Below are 24,959 nucleotides of genomic sequence, written 5' to 3' on the forward strand. Positions count from 1 at the left end.
ACACAGAACTGATGTTACAGTAAAGACACGTAAACACAAGCCTGCAGTTGTAGTAATATGACATTGAATCACTGATCCAGATGCATTAAGTCCCATCTGTAGTTTGTACAGTGTAAAACAGATGTCACTGAGACAGTAAGCAGACTTACTCCGCTGGGTCAAATCTACATCATCACTGATAGCAGCCTCTGCTACGGCTTCGCCCAAATGACTACATTGTTTTCACATCTGGTCACCGCTTCCCCTTTCCAGGTTCCAAAACAAATGTGGGCTTTGATACCAGATCCATCCGTCTCCTGTCTGGTCACAGGCAGGGACGGATGGAAAACAGTCTCCACGTACGATGGACTTTTGTATGGCAGCTAGCAAAGAACTCAGAGAGAGAGGGAGAAACAGATCAAGTGTGGGCGCCAAGTGTGAAGGAATGCAGGTACTCTCCAGATGGAATCTTCACATACAGATACATGCTAATCAGTGTGATACAGTGTGTGAAGCACTCTGGCTACTGGATCATACACAACATATGGTGTTGGAGCATCTGAAGACAGAAGCCAAACTACAGTAACATAATTCTATTAAAACCTACCGCAGAATCTATTTTAAGATATTTTAGAATGCTGATTAACATTAGACTACATGACTGTGTCTTAAGTCGACCAGTTTTATATACTGGATGTTATATGCTAGCTAAACAATTGAGACCACACTTGGTTTCCTTGTGACTTGGGAACCTAAAATGACCATCTGTTACATCTAGCCAATGCCAGAGGCATCAGAGCCCCTAGTGTGGGACAGTGGTTTGCAAGACAGAGAGTTGGAACAGTTAGAGCAAAGACACTGAGGTGAAAGGGACAGGTGCATGCTGGTGTTCTGGAAATAACGGGAGTTCATGAGGCACTGAGTTGTAACTCGGTCAAATTTGAGCATGCAAGCATAAAACACAATCTTAGATTCAATGTGACTTACACTTTTCAAGGATACTATTATCTCTGATGTCCATCACAAATATATGCCCATAGATCTGTTTAGAAATCATGGAAAAATACGCTCCCTGTAACTTTAGCACTTGCCAAGTCATCATCTCCAACTAATACTTATCCATCCATGGATATATAGCTAAGGAAACTGCTAATAGCTACTTCGGCATAATTTTAATAGTGCCAGTTGGCCAAATGCATTCAAATATAGGCTTAATTTCATCTGATGAGGGACCCACACAAACGGCAACCTCCGTGGATGCAAAATAAAGCCAAAACCAAAGTGCCAAAAACTGCAGTTCCTCTAATGTCCTCTTGAGACTTGCTCCAGAAGCCAGTCAATCCCCGCAGACAGAAATAAACATGTTTACAGCCTGGTACACAAAATGGTTTTGGTCTCTGTGGGTAATTTCTACCTTCATGACAACTGTAAGGTGGGTGAATTTTTATGCAAGTCAACTGTTAGGGCTTAAAGTCACGCATAATTAAGGGGAGGCCGCTTGACCAACAGGCCATATGCCAATAGTGTCCTTCGGCTCTCAGTCAGATCCACCTCTCGCCCTCCAAAGCTCTAGCCTCTTGTACAAATATGGTCACTTCTGGCTCCAAAAAACAAGATGGCAATGGCTGAAATTCCAAAGTTAAAGCTTTAAAATGGGAGTCCACAAACCAATGGGTGACGTCACGGTAGCTACGTCCATTATTTTATAATCTATAGGCCCACAGTGTCCAATCCCTAATGTGGGGTATTACGTACTCAGTAATAGGCTAAAAATCAAAATATATATAAATTATGCAGAGGTAGATATGATTTGTTATTGAAAATGATTAAATAACTTTAATCATTTCAGGGGGCTGGAGCACAATACAATCCTAAGCAATGTGGGGAGCAGTTTAATGTCTTTCACGTGGGTCAGTTCAGCAGGTTTGCTATCAAAATTTCAACAGAGCTTTGATATTACTGTCCAGAGGGGTTCACCTTGGCATTAAATATATAAGATGAGTATTTTTCTGGTGCAGCATTTCAAAATGCCCCAGCTTGAAATGCTTCAAAGTGAGACTGACATTAACTTAAAATTTTAGCAATGCACCCAATTGCTAAAACCTTGGCGTCAGGTATATAATATGGGTAGCTATACACACAGTAAATACATTGTGTATGCATGTGTTTCCATGTGTCTTCAGACAGGAAAAACTGAAAGAAATCAACTCTAATTTTAATTCTGACCATATACAGTAGAAGACCATCACTCAGCTTTATACATGTCCCAGCTCTTTCCGTGACACCATGACTCCACAACACACAATCCTGAATTATAAGTCCCAGCTGTGGGACCAAAGGTCAGCCTTCCAGCAGTTCCCGTTTCATTGGTGCACTGCTTAGATGCACAAAAAAAATGTGTGCTCATGACACCGATGAAATATTGCTGGCCTAGTTCCTGCTGGTACAAAGATTAAATCATCTAAGGCAGCCACCTTTGTAGCAGCAACAAGAAAAAAAAAGATCAAATAAGGTGTGTTATTATTGCACACAGCTCTCATCTTTCATCACTCAGTGAGGACCTGACACTGTATAATTTAATGTATCACAGCCATCAATATAACCTGCAACAATGACACCATGTTCCTAGAGATGTTCTCTCTACGTTTTTCCAGCTGGTCCTGTTACTCATAATGGCAGTTTTGTGGAAATCCTCTCTAAATAACAATGTGAAAAAAAATCTGCTTTTTCTTTATATACAACTGGAGCGCCACAGGCTTGTCAAGTGCCTGTCTCACTCGACTACCCAGCAGCGACACAGCATGCTGTGGCTGGATGAGTGTCGGCTATCTTGCCAACACTGCACTAAATATTCATTACAATAATGGAAGTGAGGTGGACGCAGGAGGGCAGGATGCCACGTGTAGCGTTTATAACGACAAAGGCTGCAGGAATGGTGCTGCCATAAACACACACAAAAGTCGGGGCACAAAGAGAACAGGACATTGGCTGAAAATTAAGCATAACAGAAATCAACAGCAGGTTTAGTTTGCATGTCTACATGCAGAGAGATGTTTTGCAGTTTGATGTTGTAAGCAAACCAATATAGGCTAGGCTTACATCGCCAAATGCCAAATATGTGTAGTGTAGTGTAGTGTGTGTGCGTATTGGGGGCTGATACGGAAGCTAGTGCTGGCCATGCTGTCTGTGGTTTAAGGTTGTCTGCTCTCTACAGGATTGGAGGATGAGGGAGCTGGTGTGATACAGAGACAGGCCCAGCTGACATCATTGTTTAATGCCTTTCTCTACTTTTTTCTCCACCTTTACCCTGGGAGAAATAAAAAAGTCCTAACAAAGACCGCATGGTACCATCACCTGAGCGCCACTGGGCACAGCCCACGTGTAGCAACCTGCGGTGATCAGTATCGTCTCAAGGCGGACCTCCTTCTCTACCTGACAGTTCCTTCCCTCCAGTACCCAGCAGGAAAATGGAGACTATTTAAGAGGAGTGCAAGGAGGGCGATAAATGTCTCTTCTTGTCAATAACACCACCGGTGTCTGAGCTGTCCCTGGCTCTCCATGGACAATAACTGCTCCATGCTACTTAACACTACTCGATACCTTTATGGCACCAACCGTAATAATCTGGTACTGACACTTCTCCAGTATAACGGCAACTGTATTTGACCCATTTTGTGCTTAGATCTTGAAAAAATGACTATGTGTTAGGTTTTGCATGCAGGCAATCACTGCAAGCATTTTTTTAATTGATGCAACTTGTGATTGACCCATTACCACAGCAGCTGCACGCCATACAGTCAGCGGTGTGGTGAAGTTGAGCGTAACGTATTTGACAGTGTTGGCAGTTCAGTGTGCCAAAATGCCACCAAAACACTTTAAAGTATGGTTATATATGGACTGTGGAAACTTGTGGTATTTTACACAACTGTTTCCATTCACATGACAGGAAAGATAGAAAAAAAATATCATCAAATGAAATACTCAACAGGTATTGGCTTCACTTCAAGGGTAAAGGTATTGGTACTCGTATCATAATTAAAAAGAAAAACACCCAGAGCTTCATGTGAGAGACAATTAAAAAAAAAACAAAAACAAAGGTCAAGTTGATGCAGTAGAGGTCTATAGGCCTGTTTCCACCGCAGGAACTTCGGGGTAATTTTACGGGGCCGGGGCCGTTGGTGCGTGTCTCCACCGCAGGAACCACCCCCGAAAGACAGAGTTCCGGAACTTTTACAGGGGCTAAACAAGTCCCTGCCTCGGAGTAGGTACTCAGAACGGCCCCGAGAAACTCCTGGCTGGGGCTTGCGGATTACTTGGTGCTGATTGGATATACTCAAGGCGGGATTTGACGTTTTGTAAATAACAACATGGTTATCGTAGATTAGCTGGGCTAACCGTTAGCTGTTAGCTGTGTCTGTAATAACTCAAAAAACGGTCCGTGAAAAATTTTTTTTTTCCAGCGGATATCTTAGTTACAACATGATTGAGCTAGCAAAGCAGTTTTGTGTTGCTATGTGTGGTATTTATTCAGTTTTGGGAAATCACGATGTCTATAAAGCATCAGTGGCTGCAGCTGACAGGGACAGCTAACAGCAGCAGCAAAGCTAACATCAGGACGTCATCTGTTGTCGAATATGACATGAAACTACTCCAGTTAGCTCAGTCATGTTGTAACTAAGACATCCACTGGAAAAAATATTTTTTCACGGACCGTGACCGGAGTTATTACAGACACCGCTAACAGCTAACGGCTAACGGCGTCCCTACACCCCTCGTCGCCCCGGTCAAAATGGTCGCGCAACGATTACGTCAAATCCAGAGCCCGGTAACTTTACAGGAACCTTCCTCCTACTCCGCTCTCTCAGTGGAGACACGGCGGTTGAGAGGGCCGAGCGAGAGGACGTTCCTGTAGCAGTTCCTGCCTCCCAAATAGTACCAGGAACTTCTTCAGTGGAAACGGGCCTAATATATCCTGACTTTTAGTCCCTCACTCAAGCTCCAAAAACACTACATCCCACACTTCCCATAATGCTAGAGTCTATCATAAAACCCCCTGCATCTCATACACAGCCATATCTTTCAAATTATACAATAACAGTTTATGGAGGCTTTCAATTAAAATCTTAAAATCTCAAGCCCAAGCTGAGTTAAACCTGATGACACCACTATGACATCATCAGAGTATTTTTTTTTTCAGACGTAAGAAAGCTCCTCTAGAGCCACAGAGGACATTATAAACCCATTTTCACAGGCCGTGTAGTACTCCCAGTGATGAGTAAACTGATCATCTTGAGTGAATGAGTCACCATAAACATGAAAGGACAAAGGGACATGAATACTGTATGCACTACACTTATATATTTATTTCCATGCCCTATAATTAATCATCCTTATACAACAGAACAAGGCTTTTGAGATTCAATCAAACAGGGTAAGTGGAGGAGACAGGCAAAGAGAGACAAAAAGAGATGGAGGAAGAGTCCAGGATCCCCTGATATTTGAGCCAATCTAAAAATAGCCACACTGGAGCAGAGATATGAATTGTACTCCTCAATGTCCTCAGCCAACAAAAGGCAGAAAAGGCAGCAAAGACTACAAATATTCACTCCTGTGTAAAGGTAAACAGCAGGGGTGATGTGACTTGGCATCAGGTGTATGTGTTGTTACACCACTGTTTATGAACTCCGTCTCGTACTGAATATGAGGCTTCTTCATTACTGAGTGATTGGTAACCTTACTCCTCATTTGGCTCATCAGTCACTGGAATAACTCCAGGGTTGAAAGAGTCATGTAGTCAGCACACCGCAGCTTCGGCACAATACTGAATTTATCTTGCATATGAGATGCCGGTGGCTCTCTGTTGACATGACTGGATTCTGTTATCAAAGAGGAAAATCGGGAGCGGACTGTCCTGCTGTCAAGTGTGCACACAGTGTATCTGTAACAGTGTCACTTTAAAAACCTCCGCAGCATGCTGTCTTTTTGTGATTTTTGTTCTCTTATTGTACTTCCCTCTTGTTCGATCATACCCCCAGAAATATCCTGACTGCGATCTGTCTGCAGTGTTGGCCATCTAGGAATCCCACCTGTTCCTCACATGCTTGAATGCCTGAAATATCACAGTTCTGAACTCACCGTTTTACGGAGTCGTCAGGGGGAAAGCTGTTTTATCGGCCAATCCTTTGCAGTCAAATGCACCACACTGCGCCTGCAAAAAACAAAGAAGATCATTCATTAATGTGTGATGTGGCTCTATATTTAAAGTATTCTAGGCTAGTTCATACAGTATAAGATCACCATGTTAATATCTTAAAACATATATTAGATAATGGCTAAATAAGAAAAAAAAACATACATATATTTGAGGTTCTTCCTTTAAATGTGCCATCAAAATATTTAATTAATGAATGGGAATTTGGTTCGGTGTGATCCTGCACAAAATCCAATGTACTCAACCAAAAGGAACACCCTGAATTTAACCGTAGTAAGTCAGACTCGACCGGTGTCACGCACAGGGTGTATGATTTCTTAAAAGGAGCTGACATATGACTTTTTCGAGGAAATGCTGCACAATCGACCCGAAGCAGCAATGAAAAGAAACGAGGCCAGGAATCTCCGCAGGCAGTCGGTAGGGCGTCACGGATCACCACTACATAGGAAGAATCTGCTGGGCAACACTCTGCTGACCCTGCCCCAAGCACCTTAACTCAAAGCCAGCACCAACCACGTCAATACCACAGCGAAACAGCACTTAAGACAAAGTGGCAGTAAACAGCAAGACATCCACAGAGGTGTGGGGAAAAGGGAGCAGATGCTGCCCCATTGTCCAATCACATTAGTGACAGTGATTCCACTGTTACAGGCACAAGGACGGAAAACAAAAAATGGAGGTGACACTGGCAAGGTTTAGCATCGACTGAACTTGAGTCACAGGCTTCTAAATAAATTAAAATCAAGTCTCACACTGCCCAAGCAACCAGCCACCGCCCGTCAACAGTGACAGGCAGTGAAAAGAGCAAAAGATACAAGTAAAAGTTGAATCAGTAGCACATTTAATGACAATACCATGTAACATGTATGATCATGTACCACTATTATCACATGTATTCTAAAGCCTCACAACAAAATATAAAACGTCATGATCCTGTTGAAACAAATTAAGACTCTTATGCGTTACTACAGCAGGTCCACACTAAAGAGTTGGCTTGTCCCTTAAGAAAAGGCTTGTGGGGTGAGTGCTGCAGACCATATGGTATCTGCTTGGGCATATGGGCAACTTGGTTGTAAAAAAAGAGACGTCATCTACCGCATCCTCCAATGTCCTGTGGATATGTGTGTGTGTGTATGTGTTTCTCCATCATCTGTATTCAAGACATCCACCAAGGTGCTCTACACCTCTCTGAGCTGCCACAAGGATCTCTTACACAGGAGTCACCTTCCTAAAAGTTAGCCTCATTTACATATTCTGCCATGCAATATATGCATGTGCATGTTACTATGCATATATGGCTTTCAATGTGAACACCAAGTTCAGCAACTGTGACAGGAGCATATTCGTCTCACATATTTAGGTATACAGTGCACGCAGCTCAGGTCATCACACTAGCAGTAACCTATACATCTGTAGGTCAGTAATTATCAAGCAGCAACCTCCAGGGCTGAAAAATGAAGCCAATGCCAAAGTGCCAAATACTGCAGTTCGCTTAAAGCCACTTCAGGTTGGCTCCAGAAGCGATTCAGTCCCCATAGACCCTCATGTTAAAATGGCCAACTTTACAGCAGAAATAAAGGTGTTTACAGCCTGGTACAAAAAATGGTTTTGGTCTCAATAGCTAATTTCCCTGTTCAACTGTACAGGACGATGAATTTTTAGATAGTGGCTTCGAGTGACAGACTTTCTGCTAGGCTCACTTCTGCCTCCAAAAATCCAAGATGGCGATGGGAACATTGTCATACTTAGGACTTCAAAACAGGAATCCACAAACCAATGGGTGATGTCTCACTGGCTACGTTCACTATTCTTATACAGTCTATGGTAATAATTCAAATTTCGTGAATTCAAACACCACCTACTGAATACAAGCCTGGAATCACACTCCTTTAAAAGTGCAACTCCTCACTTCAAAGCTGTGTCTGGCCCACACGTCCCAGCTTTGATGCAATGTAGATAAAACTGACTTCTTTTTTTTTAAAATGGCCTTTGAAGGATTCTGCAAATCCAAAACACCAATACATGATGAATGTCCTTGACACGGTCCTGTTTCCTTTACTAACCCTACACAGCATGAACCAGCTTTAAAATTCATTTTATCATCATTTCCAACAGTGGATGTGATGTGAGCTTAATGCAGCAATGTTGTGCACACAAAAGAAACATACTCAGCACTCTTGTGGTGTATGTACAATAGATGTGGTAGGTTTTTGTTAATACAATGCAATATTTGTTACGTAAGTCAGCTGTGAGTTGCTATGACTCACCTTAGTGTCTTGTGACCAAGAATGCAACAGAGGAGGAGGACGGGCTACACTAACACTCGTGCAGCCTCGTCTCTAAGGGCACCACTGCTAATTTAGTAGTGAATAAATTCATCCATTTTAATTTGAGAAGATGCAGCCCTATCTACGGTCTGCTCTGGGGATTCTGTCGTGCCTCCTCCATTAACTATCAAAAGCAGAGGGGGAAAAACCAAAAACAAAAACAAGGCTAGTGGTGACAGCAGAGGTTGCTGCCTCTTTAACTATGAGGATGTATGCATTGGAACAACCCTGTAACAAGGTGAAATCTCATTATAACACTGCTTCAAGACGCACTTATGCTGAAATGGAAGGGAATGACTTGTGTCCCAGATGTGACCCTTGCTTCCCTCCAGCAGTAGCAAAGAATCTGCATTATGTGGTTCATCCTGACAGTCGTTTCCACTGTGTTCCTAAGTCTGTTACAAAACCCTTAGCAGCTGCAAATCTTACTGAATACAGCTCCTGATTCAGTGTTTTTTTTTTTGCACGGACTCTGCATTCTTACTAGCTACTGCTGCACTTCCACATGAGCAGCCAAACACGGTGGCAGATGTCAATCACAAGACATTAAAGACAACAGCCAGTAAGCAATTTAATGTTAATGAATCTGAGCAAAACGCTTGGGTTGCTGATTCTTAAATGAGCTTTTGCACGTCATGTTGCGCCTTAATTTGTGAAACCTGAAGACAAAACGGTTTTCAAGTGCCGACTGCTGTTAATGGAGCTTGCCCTGAGCTAATCCAAACTTTCAACACAGCGCAATTAACCCCGTTTCCAGAGAGTGAGAAAAAGTTGACTTGTGTTTCTGACATCACATTTCCCAGAGGCAGAAAACCCAAAACAGTGTTCAATGATCTGTGTTTCTCGCTTTCACTTGGTTAGATGCCGTTGCTGCCAATTAGAAAACAAAACTGCAATATTGGTTCATCAGTGAGTTCATTACACATCCTCAAACTATCTGAAAAAACAAACAAACCAAAAAAAAACCAAAGACAACATCTTACTGAGACCATATTAGTCACACACTTACAGAACAACTTGCAGACCAAACTGATAAAAATGCAGTCAATGTTTCATTCTTCTCTCTTGACTGTCATTTTGACAGTACGATTCAGTGAAGGAAGACTCGCAGTATCTCTGTCGTCCCTAAAGCATTATCTCATTCATATGTATCCAGTAACGTTTTTTAAAGTTGAATGTATTTTTTTTCTCCCGTTCTACAAAGTTGCTGAGAATCACAGAAATCTGAACAGCAAGAGCTGTAGTTAGGACATGCTATTATGTTAAAGAATGAAGAACAGCAAAGTGCTCCAAGGCCATGCCCAGATCTCCAAAGATGTTCCACAGCAAGAAACTTTCATCTGTCACCAACTGCAAGAAAAGCTCATCATCCATGACAATTAATGCTTTTGCAGAGTTATTTGAAGTATTTCTAATTGATTGGCTTTGTAGAACTGAATATCTTTTCTTTTTTTTAGATACCAGGGAGACAAGATGGCGTCTATTAGTTCCAATGAAGTTGCTCGCCTGGCAAAGACGGCAAAAAAAAGTTTATAGTTTCTGGGTTTACTTATGTGATATGCAGCACACCGAATACATGTATAAGTATTTCTCCCGCTGGCCCCGCCCATGATGTTCTGCTTGGCTCAAAGACTAACAGATTTTTTAAATCACTTCCCTCAGTTCAAGTTAAGTTTTACAAATATAAAACTTTAGTGGATCAATAATTCATAATAGAAAGAGTCATTATTCACCTTTTTGCTGTCCTGGCAACAGTTTTACCAATGTGTCTTTTATAAATGTGGCCTATGGTGAAAATGCCTTTTGGGCCGCTTTTTTTTACGTGTAATGCTGCAAGTGGCCACTGGGAAAAACTAGAAACATGGCTGAGCTGTGCTCCTGGGGGCCTTGCTTAAATGCACAGTATAGACTAGTGCCAATGTCCAACTGGCACGTATGTTCTGCACCTGTGTGAAAGTAGATAACTCTCCGTACCAGCAGGTGGCGGTAGTTTGTATTAGTCATTCAAAAAGGGAAACTTGAAAACTGACGGATTGAAGATGCAAGTTAGCCAGTAAGCACATTAACAACACAACCCAGCGTCAAAGGGACAAATGATATTTGCTGCACGCTAGCAAAAAAAAACACAAATCATTACGAACTGTTTCTGCTGAAGACCTAAATTGCTAAAAATAATCTTACCTGATATAACAAGTTTTTTTGATCTCACACCCTCTTGACTTTAACCGTCTGTTCACTTTTCTAACTTCTGTTTCTCTTCTTGTGCACTGAGCTGAACTACCGATAAGAGTGATGTCACTCACCAGCGGATTCAACATGCTAAATCAGCTGAGAAGTAGTTGACAAGGGCAGGCCACAACCCAAAAACTAGGGCGACAGATGCTCGCCAATGGCCCGATGGTGACCGACAGCCGACCGTCTGCTTGGTGCGTCACAGCCCTGACAGACTAGCAAGCGAATAGTGGAGCGCACAAGTAAACAAAAAGCAGCCTTCAATAAAAATTAATGATGAATGACAGTGTTAGTTGGCAGGTGTAAACATCCTTTAATTTTACATGACCTCCTTCAGTGACCTTTCAGCCACCCTGACAGTTATTATCCACTGCTCAGATGTGTTTGTTCGAGTGATCACCCTTTGAATCTGCTGTTCTCCTGTCAAATCTCGCTGAAAGATGCGACCGAACCTGACATCTTCTGCCACAATACATCACATGAACTGTATCTAAATTAGTGACGTTATCTTAAAATACCCTTTGAAAAGTATGACACATTTCAGCAGTTGAAACCAAATGATGCTGTGATGGTGACAGATGACTGCAACAAACCTCAGCACGCTTCCGCATCATTATGCAGATGGCGTGACAGCTGATGGCTCTTTGGGCCCCGTTGGGCTGCCAAAAAGCCATCACTTCTGAAACCTGAAGTCGAGGATTAGGATGAAAGTCACATACTGGGGGAGATCGTGAGGGAGAGAGAGAAGAATGACTCACTCTCACTTCCTCAAAAAGCTGCTGCAAAGGTATCTCTGGGGAATTAACATCCAGTCAATCCAATAGAGCTGCTCAGTGGCCAATATCAGAAAGCTATAAATGTGAGTGGCTGCATGAATGTGAATTGTACAGGCAGCGCTAAGAATAAGCGTGCATGGTCAGCAAGCTGTCCCCGGTTAATAAAGTTTTTAAGAGAAATGTAGCAGGGTAATACTGTCTGCACTTTGAATTTAAGACATGTGATCAAAGCTGCCCTGTTAATGTCAAAATGTGACAAAAACGCAACACTGATGCAACACTAGTTTGAAATTTGATGTGTCAAGTGAGAGCCATAATGAAATACTTTAGGAACAAAGCACCAAGTCAAGTCATTTTTATAGTAATGAACCACCCCGAGGCTGAAGTAAATGAGGGATTAGAAACTCTAATGCGTGTTTTTTAAACACTCCTTCTGTAGCCAGTGCCTATCTTATTTCTTTCTCCTTTCCGACTGTCTAACCACATCCTCTCTTTTCCCTACGCATCTGCTTTTCTTGCTTGCTCTAAAAAACTTTTGACTCTTCTGACACCTCTGTTGACAGCTTTGTGCATCCTGCCAAAGCACAAGGCAGCGAAAGACACATTTCAGCCCGACCCCCACAAGGAGCTACAGAAGCTTCGGTTTCAGCTGATGCTCAACTAAATGCCAAAAGAAGACATTAACAGTATTTAGGGCCAGTAGTCTAAAGCAGGGCTCAATGATAAGTTGTTTGAGCATTACCACTGCAAATAAGGCCATCACTGGAGAAATATGGAAACCATTAACTGAATATTAAGAGAGGGAAAACTCACACAATGGTTGATCATTGATGATTTTTATGTTTTATGAACTCAAAAGAGCCCTGCTAAATTTAGTTCACTTAAGGGTGCTTTACCCTTACATGTTCTGGTCTGACCAGTAGCTTATGGTGGCTAATGTTAGCAAACTTTTGGTGTTAGTTGCTGAGTAACTGACACAATTGGTTATTTAGTTGACTATAGAAATAGTCTTTACTTGTGCTACTGTTACACTAAGTTTTTTACCATTAATCTTTTTATATCAACACATCACAACTAGCTTTTTTTAACACTGACTCAGTGGATGTACATTCTATGTGTTAATGACTGCACTATGGGAGACAACAGCCTCCAAGCTAACAAGCTGCACGCTGAAAGGTTTTGACAAAGATTTGGATCGTGTAGTAAGGCATGCCTGCTTTGTCCTTTTGGTAAATTGTTATGAAGATCTAAAACAAATAAAACTACTTGTGAATGCACCTCAGAAAAGCCCAGGCTTCTGACCCGGCCAGTCAAAGTTGATTTGCCATGTCTTTTTTACCATGGTAGCAGCATGTGGCAGTGACATTAACTTCACCAACGTACCGATCTGTTCCACTTCAAACAAGCTTTTGTAATATTGTTGTAATAGTGATCTGCCAGAGCTACATACAGCCAGCAAACCATCTGAAGTTATAAGAGACCCAGTGAGCCTCTCCAGAGCTTAAGTATAGTCAGGATTCACCTCTAGGGCACTTGCAATCCAATTGTTTGTCTTTTTAACAGTTAAAGTTGACTCACAAAGTCAACATACGGCATACTGTTTTTTTTTTTACATTTTTCTTCAGGGAAGGGGAACATTTTAAAGATGGTATTTGCCTCCCCACTTGCAAATGTTCTACCAAAACTTCTCCCTTGATACTATTTTGCAAGAGTCCATCACTGTATTCTGGGCTCTGCACCACACAATACAATTGTGACTGGTTTAAAGAAACACAAACATATCACATATTATCATTCCCATATAGCAGAATGATCATGTGTGCTTCCACAGGACTATTAAAAGTATTGTTACAACTATAATAACGCTGCAGTTTTTCATTTAAATCAGAACTGTTGAATACAGCCAAAGGTACACCTTGATATTAAAGAGCAACTCTTGACATTGTACTACAAAAGGTTAAATGTTGTAGGGACTTCATAAATAATTGTCACCCCCATCAAGAGAAATTATGTCTGAGAGCCACTTTGCGTTTCTGAGCCTGACACGAGCTACACATACTGTACACACACAAACGCAGAGACACACCATCAGCCTGATTAACCCTCCGGCTTTAGTACACAGTATAGATTATGAGTCACAACCACTCATTAGAAGGGGACTAAACAGAGCGGCTGCATTAAATGAGGTCGCTCTTGGTTGACTGATTCCATCACATACACTGTGACCCCATGGTGTCACCGTGGGCAAAAGTGTGTGTGCATCTGTGTACGTGTCTACAACTGTTAACTGCTAATGGCAAGCTTGAATTATGCTTTCAGCCCAGACCATGAACTTTCCAAAAATATCTGGGTATCAGTAGTTGGGTACATGCTGGGGTTTTGCACCTGTGTTTATTGCAGAGTCTCCAGGCTCAAAGCATTTAATTTGTTTTAGCCGCTGTGACTGGATGCCACAATGTAGGCAACAGTGAGCTGGTAGTGAGGCATGAGAACACACAAACACACACACACACTCCAGATACAGAAGCGACTGAGATCAACACTCCATCATTGTGTAACATAGTCAAGTTAGAGATAAATACTGCACATGATTTGATGTAAAATATGTCAATGTAAAAGTGAAGCAGCCATCGTGGCTTTTGAGGTCAGGGTTGGTGAGGACTTTTAGAGTCGGAAATCTGACTTAAATGGGGGAAATTTGTCACTGGGAATGCAAAAATACTGACTTTCCAGTGCAAACTGAACGCACCAACAGGTACTGCAGTGCTTTGAGCTAAATGCTAATGCCAGCATGCTAACATGCTCAAATAACTACGCTAACATGCTAATATTTGCTAATTAGCACTAAGCACAAAGTACAGCTCATGCCGATGGAAATGTCTTATGTCTTATGTCTTGCAGGCATTTGGTCATAAACAGTATTATTATAAGTAAAATTCTGACCTAATGTTGGTGCTAAAAGAAATATTAAGGAATCACTACAGTAATTACAAATCATTCTCAGTGTACCATGAATGTATGCACAACATTTAATAGCAATCCATCCAATAGCTGTTGAGATATTTCAGTGGATAAGTTAAGACTTTTACCTGCTGACGGCTAAAAAAAAGTCAACTGAAAAAAGTCAGTAGAATTCGTCCTCTGGAGGATCACAAATCCATCCAACAGATATATTGGTCTGGATGAAAGTGATGCACCAAGCCACTGACATTCCTATCCCGAGAGCCCTGCTGCTAGCATGGCTAAAAACACTGTATAGCAGGAAAAAAACAGAACAGGGAACTTGTATGTTCGCTTTGAGATTTAAATATTGAAATTTGTTCTGACTCAAAGTGAGCAAGTTTCTGATTAGCATGGTATACACTTGGCAAATACAACAGATGGGTTCAGTTAGCAAACATCCTCTGCGGCCTGGAGGGTTTAGCACTTGCTCTTCCTGCACTGTTACCACATGTAAACACAGACAAACGAGGTCTAAATATAACATAAAACAGATCAATCAGGGTTAAATGTGGGCTCAATCTTTTTGGTGTGTCTGAGCAAACACTAACTTCACAGTGAACGAAATCAAGAATAGAAAGATAATAGCCTTAAAGCACAGTAAAATGGAAAAGTTTGAATTTATCCATCCACCCGTCTGTATGCCAAAAAGTTATATTTGTGACTTGATGATTTACTTTAACGTTGTTTCAATTCTGGCCATTCATTCGGTACAATTCAAACATGTCAAATGTTGAAGGGCTGAGTGCCCTTTGGCTTTTATTTGGACATATTTCAATCGTTGTCATCACTTTTTCAAGATGACTCACCCCTCCAGAGTGTACATTACCACGTCACTATGACAGCCCCTCAAACTGTATTTTTAATGCCGTCTGACAGCAGTGGACGGAGTACCTTGAGCTAGATATTTGCTGGGTGTACTTTGTGTTGAACAGGTGAGTTAACCTGAGAAGAAGAGAGTCAAAAAGATGTTATCCAGAGAGCGGAGACAGGGTCACTTTTCAATTTGACAGTTAGAAAAGAACAGAGCACGAGGAGAGGTGTACAGTAAGCAGTGAAGCTTCAGAGCTCTGTGCAGTAGACTGAGAAATAATGCTTGCATAACACAGTCAAACTGTAAAACTACTTCAAGGACACCATTCTTTACCTCTCTTTCTTTACCTTGTTTTCATTTTTTCTTAAACCATGTTTGCAGAATAGTTGTGACTCCAATTTTAAGCTACAGTTTAAAACTTTGAAAAAACGAAGGTTTTGTCATGTTTGATAAAACTGTAACTCTATCCCGACAGTAGTACATGAGACACATAATCTGCGAAAAAATCATGTTCCTTCTCCTCCTCTTCCTTGCAGTGCTTCTAATGGCATTTGCAGAATCTATCCAGGCTTAAGGCACAACCAATCAGAGCCAAGCAGTGTCAATGATGTAAATGACTGCTCGTGAACTTCGATCAAACTGTCAAACCAGGCAGCACTGATTAAATATATATCTAGTTTCTGTAACTGCATTGCATTTTCAGAAACATATTTAGTGTACTGTTTAGCTGTAAAAGGAGAGAGCTGATCTAGCTATGGAAGGTGGAGCTTCATTTTGGCTTGAAAGTTTTCAACAGGGTGACCAGGGCGCAAACTTTCTCATTTTACAGGAGAAGGATTTTTTTCACAGTTAACTATATCATATACTGCTCATTATATTTACATGACATTAGAGAAAAACGATTTATTGTGTTAGTCGGACTAACACCAGGCCTTTAAAATACATGTTAACATGTTAGTCCAACTGAAATCGTACTTACTCAAATTGCTCAAAGTCGGACTAACACACCCAGTAATGCGACTGGGAGTCAAATTACTCCTGCATGTATACAGTCAATCGGACCCAAACTGGCCTCGGCACTCTGTGCATGCTCCACAGTTTCTGCCCCAGGCTTTGAACCGAAAGTCGAATAGCATAAGATAAGATAAGATACATGCATGACATGCATTACAGAAGAAGCCAGCAACACCATAGCGAAAACCTCCATCCAGAGCTGTGCATTTTTGGACAGACGAGAAGACATAGTTCATGTTGTGTGTGTCAGCTGAAAGAGTTAAATATTCTAAAATACATGGATGGGAGGGAAACACAGAATGGCCGCCTGTTCAAAAAAGTGGCACAACAGCTGGACGACGCTCGACTGTTTGGTCTATGACGTAATAGGTCAACTGAAAAAGGTCCGATACTTACAAGCTGAAAGGGTACATATAGCCACCTATCACAGCGGAGTCGGTCATACTGTGGTCAATAAATCGATTCCCCTCCTGTGTTTGTATACTGGGACAAGGACAGTAGTCCAATTAAATGGCCTAGTCGAGCTTTAACCATAGCTCCACATAACTGTGTATGTAAACATACTGAATGATATGATGGTTTCATCAAACACGACAAAAACATATCTTTATAAAAGCTAACAAATACAGCTTTAATAACAAATATGTTTAAGAATCCATCCATAAGAGTACTGATTTATGTGCTCATACAGTGTGAAGGTGTGGGTACATCTACCGTTGTGAACATGACCTCAGCCACCTCCAGGAGTTGTACTCTTCCTTCTCTCCCACTCACATCCATTTAAATGAGGCAGGAGCTACTTTCAGTGTACTAAAGCACAAATGCACAGAAGTTACTTTTATTGTCAACGGCTTTTCTAAATGCCCAACTTTGGGTGGCAGCCAAACGCAGAGAGCATCAGTTGGGATTGAACTGTTTACTAAAGTTAAAGGTCAGCACAAATGTCAGAGCAGAGGGTGTAGTTTGGTGGGTTTTTTTGTTCAAACTGAGACAATCTGACAATGTCAAGTCTAAAACCGTGTTTTACGTGACTGAACAAACAATGACAGAATGCATTTTCACTTTCCATTATGCCAGCTGTTCGACAAGGCAGATACAGACACATATATGGACATTTTTAAAGTCTAACATAAAACTCACGGAAACCCATCATTTGAAAATCTACAACCACAGCATTCATCATATCAATCCTGTACCCAACTGGAACATCTCAACCAATATTAATAGGGCACGTACTCTTAAAACAGACAATTGGTATACTTCTGTTAGGAAGCTGAGGGATAGTAGCTCAGTCTGGCTGTTGGCTTTTAATACTTTAGAATGCCGTCATTTGCAAATTAGTAGGCTACAGTACAGCTCAGACTGAAGGGAATTTGTTCAGTTCTGCAGGTATTTGGTCACAGGAATTCGACAGATTTTGACCTGATGATAGTAAAGGTATCACTAAAGTTATAATTGATCCAGAGGGGGATATGAATGTGTGTACCAAATTTCATGGCAATAGATCCAATATTTGTTGAGATATACATCATTTTGGATCAAAGTGGTGGGCCAACGAAGCAGCTGACTGATCAAGATCAAGGTTGTTTCTCTAGAGCCAATGAAAAAAAAAGCTCTGCATGCTGTTAAAACCGACAGTGGCAAATTAAGTGTCTGATTATTCTGCTTATACAACATTTGTCCACATATTAAAGGCACTGAGAAGGATATTTTTGTCATCTACGTTCAAAACTGGGAGCTGTGTCACAGTGTTGAGCATACTGCCAACTGAACATATGGAAACCAGTACGGTAGAAGGAGCAGGGAGCTGTGATGTGGCCTGGCTGTGGTGACGCATGGTGTCTGGGAGACTATTTTCAAACAGCTTGCATTTACAACCCGGCCCCACCCTTGACTTCCTTGCCAACTGCACTGGCCACCAGTTAGTGACACAGACTCCTTTGACTACAGGGTCTCTCACACAGTCAACAACAGTCCCTTTGTTATTATTAACAGCTTTACTGTGATTTCACAACTGACAGCTATAGAAACGATATTCTAAAATGTGTCAGGATGTAAAATAGAAAAGGACTGAGTGTTTTGCAGGTGAAAGGGTACAATTATAACCTGTGCATGTAGGCCACCCACCAGGCATGCCAAAGGCGAGGCCATGGCTGCTAATGAATAATGCAGAAACGCATTTACAAAAATAAACGTGAACGTGTGCACTGCGGGTACGGGGGATGGAAAAGAGGGCGGTGGAACTGAAGCAAACACACAAAACACAAGGAACAACCACAAATAGTTGGAGCTGATCAGATTGATGTAGACTTAAGGAAAGATTTAAGCCTAAGATATTTTATGTGTGTGTGCTCGTGTCCAATCTCAGACCTTGCAGAATTCTCACTGAGATAATTCCCCTAAAGCAAGTGTAATGCAGCGGGTTTTCCTGAGCCGTCAGCTTTTCCTCCCCTCTCCTCTCTTCTTTCTTCCCTTCTCATTCATTTGATGTGCTTCCTCCTAATCTTCCCTGGGCTGTCGACCTCACAGAGACAGAGGACACACTCAACCATTCAGCCATAGCTACTCATTCACGGAGCAGAGAAAGCTTTCCTTGTTCAGTGTGCTTAAGTGTTTGCCTGTGTGTGTGTGTGTGTGTGTGCGCGCGCGTGTGTGCGTGTGTGCATTTTTAGCAGTATAATTTGCTGCATGATATCAGAGTCACCAGCTGCTGCGGGAAGATTTTCTACATCCAATCCATTGTGGTACTGAATTACAATTCTGTAACTGAGTGCGGTACTCTACTCAGCTATATTTTGCTACCCATGAATGGGAACTCAGTGATTCAGCAACGAGGGTTGATGATTCAATAGCTTAAAGGGCAATGTCACCCATTTTTCAAAGCCAAATGTGCTTCCTTCAACTGCTCTAGGAGCTGCCAGAAACAGATCACATGACTTCTTACCTTGGATGCTTTATGTGGCACGCTCCATTTTCAATGCAGCACTAGACTGAATGGAAATATGAAGGCACCTTAGTTATTAAGTCGTTATCCCAGGGAGCTTAACAGTCTTTAAAAGTTTTTTTTTAAAGAAAAAGTAATTATGTCCCATAAATCTGCAAATATTCTTTTTAGTGAGAATTTCCATGCTATGCTGTATGTGCAAACACTTACAGGTGTCTCCTTTCTTCAAAAAGGTAGCATTTATTTTTAGATTGTTTACCCCAGTTTTTGCATCCTTTAGTCTCTGAACTCGGAAATCTGTTAAAGAGCCCCTTCTGCCTCAGTCGTGAGCATTTAGTCATTCCCCAGCAGCCAAATTTTTTTGTTTGTTGTCATCGTAATGGTTGATGTAGCATATGTGCACTTGTTTTCATCCCCTGCCACAACGTCTGGCTGAAATCAGAGTAAAAATGGTGGCTGTTTATGAAACTAAAAGAAGCTCTTGCAAAGCAGTCAGCGGGGATTATTCAAGTGACCTGGATGGAGACAGTCAAGCTCTTGGTTTGTTTAATTTGGCCAGGTTCACCTCTGATTATGACACCTAAAAAAGGTTGAATTTAGCAACCAAGGTACATTTAGATGCTTGTTTTTTAAATTTCTGGCTCTATAAATGATGCAAACGTCAACACTTCAAAGTCTGATTAAAGACTGCAGCAAGCAATGTAAGTAAAGCAGAAAGATAACAAGTGGCTTGAGTATCAAGAACAGCAGGGAAACTCTAGATTAGAAAAGTAAGTGAAATTTTCCTTTACTAAGTGGCTCTGTGCGGTGAAAATTCATTACTGTATGACGAGAGTTTCTGGAAAAGAGCATTGACATGCTATAATAATGTTTCAAACCCTCCTCCTATTATGGCCACAGGCTTCTGTAAATCCCCGACATGCAACGATAAAATGCATCATTCCTCCAAGTGCTTTCAAAGTCCAGTCAGCCATGTCTGAGATATCACTTGTGACACTTGGACAAACAATGGAGAACACCCTTGGGCCAACTGGTATAATTGCAAAAACGCCAGGACAGAGTGGGAGAAAATAATCAGCTCCCGGTGGTTTATTTAAAACACAATCCATAAGATAACAAGTCAAAACAGAAGAACCCAATTTTGTTTCACTCTTTAAAAATCGTGACTGTTTTGTCATTAAAAAAATGCTATGACGTGAGCTGTGACGTGACAATAATATAACCTACAACTGGAAGGAAACAGAAAAGGGGCAAGGAGAAGAGAGGCAAGTGAAACCGCGAGTGACTAAGCCCTCAGAGGACAAATGCGCCACTGCAGCGCCATCGCTACTTGTCATTTATGCCCTGTAACCATAACCGAGGCGTGTTCCCCAGCTGTGAGGTTGTGACACAGGAACAAGCATTCAGTTGGAATTACTAGCCAACACTGTGTAGAGCCTTGAGTGTAAACACAAACATGATAATTAAATCAATTTATATCAATTAGTCAAATGCTCTGTGCACCCTCAGCCAGGAGCCGATCACATACAGAACTTTAATTTGTACCTCAAAGCCATGTTTCTTCTCACAGCATGAAAGGACATGTTTAACATGCCCGTTAACAGTATCAATAAGCTGTAGCTATTTGGATTAGGCTGCAGGGAATCATGAGCCAAGTCTATAGGCTATAGTCTGGGTAAATGAGCCTCTCAGAGGACAATTCAAAAGAAGCTACACTTGGCTGTCTATTGTTTCTTGCTGAGCCATTACAAGTGGCATAGTTATGAGGGTATTCCAAAACAGAATACCAAATTAAGCTCTTGGACGTATGCCAGCAACACAAATGCATGCAACATGTGAATGTGTACTAAAAGTAATCATTCGATGATAACAACGTTGTTAAATTTTACTGCACCTTTCAGCAGCAGCACTTAATTGTCCCATTTTTCAATAAAGTAAATAAAACAATATTAGTAAGGATCCTCGTTTTGGATCTCTCTGCATTTTCTGAACCCACCATCATCCCAGACTTTTGCTTTGCAATATCCCTGCCCTTACGTGCTCTGTAGTCTGGATGTGTTTAAACTGGACAGGGATGGACATTCCCAATACACACACTGACTGGTTTAAGAAGATTAACTGTATTCCTTTATTTACCTCTTCACATTAAGCACCCTGGCTAGATTACCGTCGTTACTTCCTCTGCCTGTATGATGCACTCAGAGTGTATTGTGGGCATCACTTTGCATGAGTTAAATTACACATCACTCGGCACTCCAGGCAGTGCGTGTTGCACTTGATGTAATGAAAACCAATTTTCTCAGAAGTTCAAAAACATAGAAGTTGTCTTTTTTGGGTGCATCGGGGACAGGCTGCGTTTGTCAGTGTAAACTATGGGTCTGCACAGAGGTTTTGTGCCAACAAAAATGTACCGTTGTTGTTTCCTTTGCAATAGGAGAGAATAAAAATGTATACAGGTGAACCTGATTTATGAATGCAGATTGACCATTGTGGCAAAGAGGACTGCATCAGACTCACACAGAGGGGCAAACAATCAAAAATACTTCAAAGATCAAAACAGAATACTGTAGCAAATTAGGAGATTACTCTCTGGATTATTCAATTAGTTGTTTGGTCTATAAAAAGTCAGAAAATGGTGAGAGTTGTTTAGTGCCTCACAAATCTTCAGATGACGTCTTCAAATGTCTCCACAATCCAAAGATATTCAGTTTACTGTGATAGAGAAGGGAAGAAACAAGAAAGTAGTCACATTTCAGAAGCTGGAATCTGAGAACTTTTACTTTTTTATTCTTCTAGAATCATTTAAAGAATCATTGTAGTTGACAACTCATTAATTAACTGCTGCACCTCTGCACAATCGCATATTTTCTTCACATGACTTATTAGTGTTCCTCTGCTGACTTCCACTTGTGTTTTTCCAGACATTTTGCAGCTTACAGCAGGTCTGATCATTGTTCAATGATTGAAAAATCCAAATATATTTATTGGTTTCTTCAACTAGTAGCCTACTTCGAGTTCTGTGGCAGATAACACACCTTATTCTTGGGACAAATTTAATACAGTCCTTTATTAGGTCTTAATTAGCAGCACTGCATACAAATTAACTGAGCTGCAGCTGTGCTTATTTACATCATCAGTCCTACTACTATAAATACCCCGCTGAACTGAAAACATGTGGAGGCATAAAATATTGCAGCCACGGCGCTGATTTGCGATTGCAGAATCAACCCCGCTTGTGTCTTTTTTTTCTTGCCTGACAAGCTCTTTTTCTCACAGCAGAAGGTGCATGAGTTCTTCTTGTACATCCTCTCACATTGGAAAAGAACTTATTCTGAAATACAGCAGAGTCTTAAGGCGGTTTTAAACCTGCATTGTCAGGCCCAGTTGGCTCTTACTCCTGTTTGATTTCCCTCTTGGTACAATTTGTTTGGATAGATATGAATACAGCAATAGTACTCCAGTGCGAACCTAAGCAGCTGCACTGAGACCCAGAGTCGAGTTAAGGTAGAGAGAGTGCTCCTCATAACGCATAAATCTGAACACACCAACATGATACACACATTTTTAGATTCAGTGTTGTATACACTTTCTGAGGATACCATTATCTCTGTCTACTGCCAAAAACAAAAAAAAAAACATCAATGTGCCTGCTTAAAAATCATAAAAAAGGTATTCCTCATAATTCAAAAACTTGACTAACAGTCATCACACTTTTAAGTTTTCTTCTTCTTCCTGGATCAAATGAATCTAGTGATAAATGTCTGTACATCCATGGGTTCATTGCAAACAGGAACTGCTAATGGCTAATTTGGCACATGTCTAAAGGTGCAAATTTGCTAAAATATAAATATAGGTTAAAAAAAAAAAAAAAAAGGCTCAGATGTAGCCCATGGATAACTGACTGACTCTTTTGCAACATAATACTTCCTGTTTATATCCCTCAGGTTCTCAAAACTGTAGTTTCACAACTTTAATCAGTGGTTTGCAACCTCTTTTCAGCCAGCGCCTCCATATCCATTATACATGTCCCTTACCCAGTGCAAAAGTAAGATAGCTTTTCCACTTTGACGAGCATTTAAATAAAAAGGCCTCATAGACAAAATGCTTCAGATGGTGGTAAAATCAAGTCTAGTGATAAAATTGTGGAAGTATGCATTCGAATCAAGGACTAAACTGACATTCAAAAACAAACACACACAAATGCCCCCCAACAACACCTCAACAGCCCTCCTTATAAAACTAAAAAGCATAATTCTCCCCCAAAGAGGGGTAAGAAAAACATTAAAAAGGGGAGTGACATGGTCATCTGTGGTCAGGCTCCTGTCTCCCATAGCCAAGTTCACTTTGCATACTAGATATTCATGAGTAAAATCAATACTTGCTTGCAGCTAGAAAATGAACCAAGGGGAAAACATAAACAGCTTACCAGCTCAGCCACTGATTCAGACCAGGGCAAACAAACTCAAGGTTTGAAAATTTCTGGGTTTATATAATAGAAAAAAGATAATATATGCTTACTGTATCACCTTCCCTCACCCTTTGTTTTCTCTAAGTTGCCTCGAGGACACAAAACTCACGCCAGTCTCATGACCAGGGCTTGTCGGCCAAACCTCTGTGATTCACTGATCACCATAAAAATAATCAATCACCAGGCAATAGCCAGCTCACTGATGACACAGGACATATAACTGTCACTATATAATCAATCAAAAGCTTTTGTGTTGGTGTTTACGATGGCTACGCTGAAAGGGTCATGTTTGGCTGCAGGAGAGGGGGGGGTGCATCGGTACAGAAATGCAGATACACACATACAAACACATGCACGCAAGGCCCAGCTCACTGGCTGACTAAAAACAATCCCATTTATCTGTGCCATTGAGCGATCAAACAGTGGCCTCATAAATCATAAAAGCTGTCATTGTCTGTGCTCCTGTTAGCTGTCCACAGACTACAAACGAGTGGAAGGAAAATTAATATTATAAGAGTCATTGAGCTGTGGGCACGAGTCAGAGCGCAGCCAGCGTCCCTGAGATAAATATTTCATCCTCTGTGGTCTTTTCACCAACACAGCCGAGCTTCACTCTATTCAGACATGTGTCAGAGGTCTGGAAAAACAATGTGAACGGCATGCCAAGGGTCTAAAGTGCAAAAACAGATCTCTATGTATTGACTTGTGGAGGAAAAAAAATCCGTGTTTACTGACCAGAAAATTCCAACATTTCAATATCTAATTAATATAGGAATTAGTCCATGTGCCTCATTCAATACGCATTCGTACGCACAGACGAGAGACCACAAGTGACACACTTGTTCCGCCAGACACGATGTTTCTCTGGGCCCATCGTTCCACTGCCTCCGAGAAAAACGAGTACTGTAGCAGCAGTTTATCCTTGTTAGAGCCACACAGAAGCAGGGCAGCCGACATGACCTTTTACTTTGCAACTTGCTTGTCCTGAAGGACCTCTGTGACCTGAGTGATATCATCCCCTCTAAAGTACAATTGACAATTACAATACTACTCACTCTATATGATTTGACTGCATCTATTTTTCTCCATGATACCTAATCTCAGTACTTTTCAACCTGGACCCTATTTTCCCATGTTTTGTGTTTAAATAACTAATGGGAACAACAATTTTTGAAATTGGTCTGTTGCAACCGT

General features: G+C 41.2%; 1 protein-coding gene across 2 annotated transcripts in view; it reads right to left on the reverse strand.

Annotated features, from left to right (window-relative positions):
* The window catches only part of adarb1b (adenosine deaminase RNA specific B1b), a 142,210-nt gene that overhangs the window by 87,143 nt on the left and 30,108 nt on the right, over positions 1 to 24,959 (reverse strand). Inside the window, exons 2-3 of one of the 2 annotated variants that reach the window (XM_033613592.2) lie at positions 21,956 to 22,009; positions 6,115 to 6,187 (exon numbers count right to left, since the gene is read on the reverse strand). The gene's annotated coding sequence lies outside the window, so the exon portion shown is untranslated. The remainder of the gene's footprint in view (positions 1 to 6,114; positions 6,188 to 21,955; positions 22,010 to 24,959) is intronic. The other variant, XM_033613584.2, reaches the window with a different exon arrangement.

The sequence above is a fragment of the Epinephelus lanceolatus genome, chromosome 14 (assembly GCF_041903045.1).
Source record: "Epinephelus lanceolatus isolate andai-2023 chromosome 14, ASM4190304v1, whole genome shotgun sequence".
NCBI lineage: Eukaryota > Metazoa > Chordata > Actinopteri > Perciformes > Serranidae > Epinephelus > Epinephelus lanceolatus.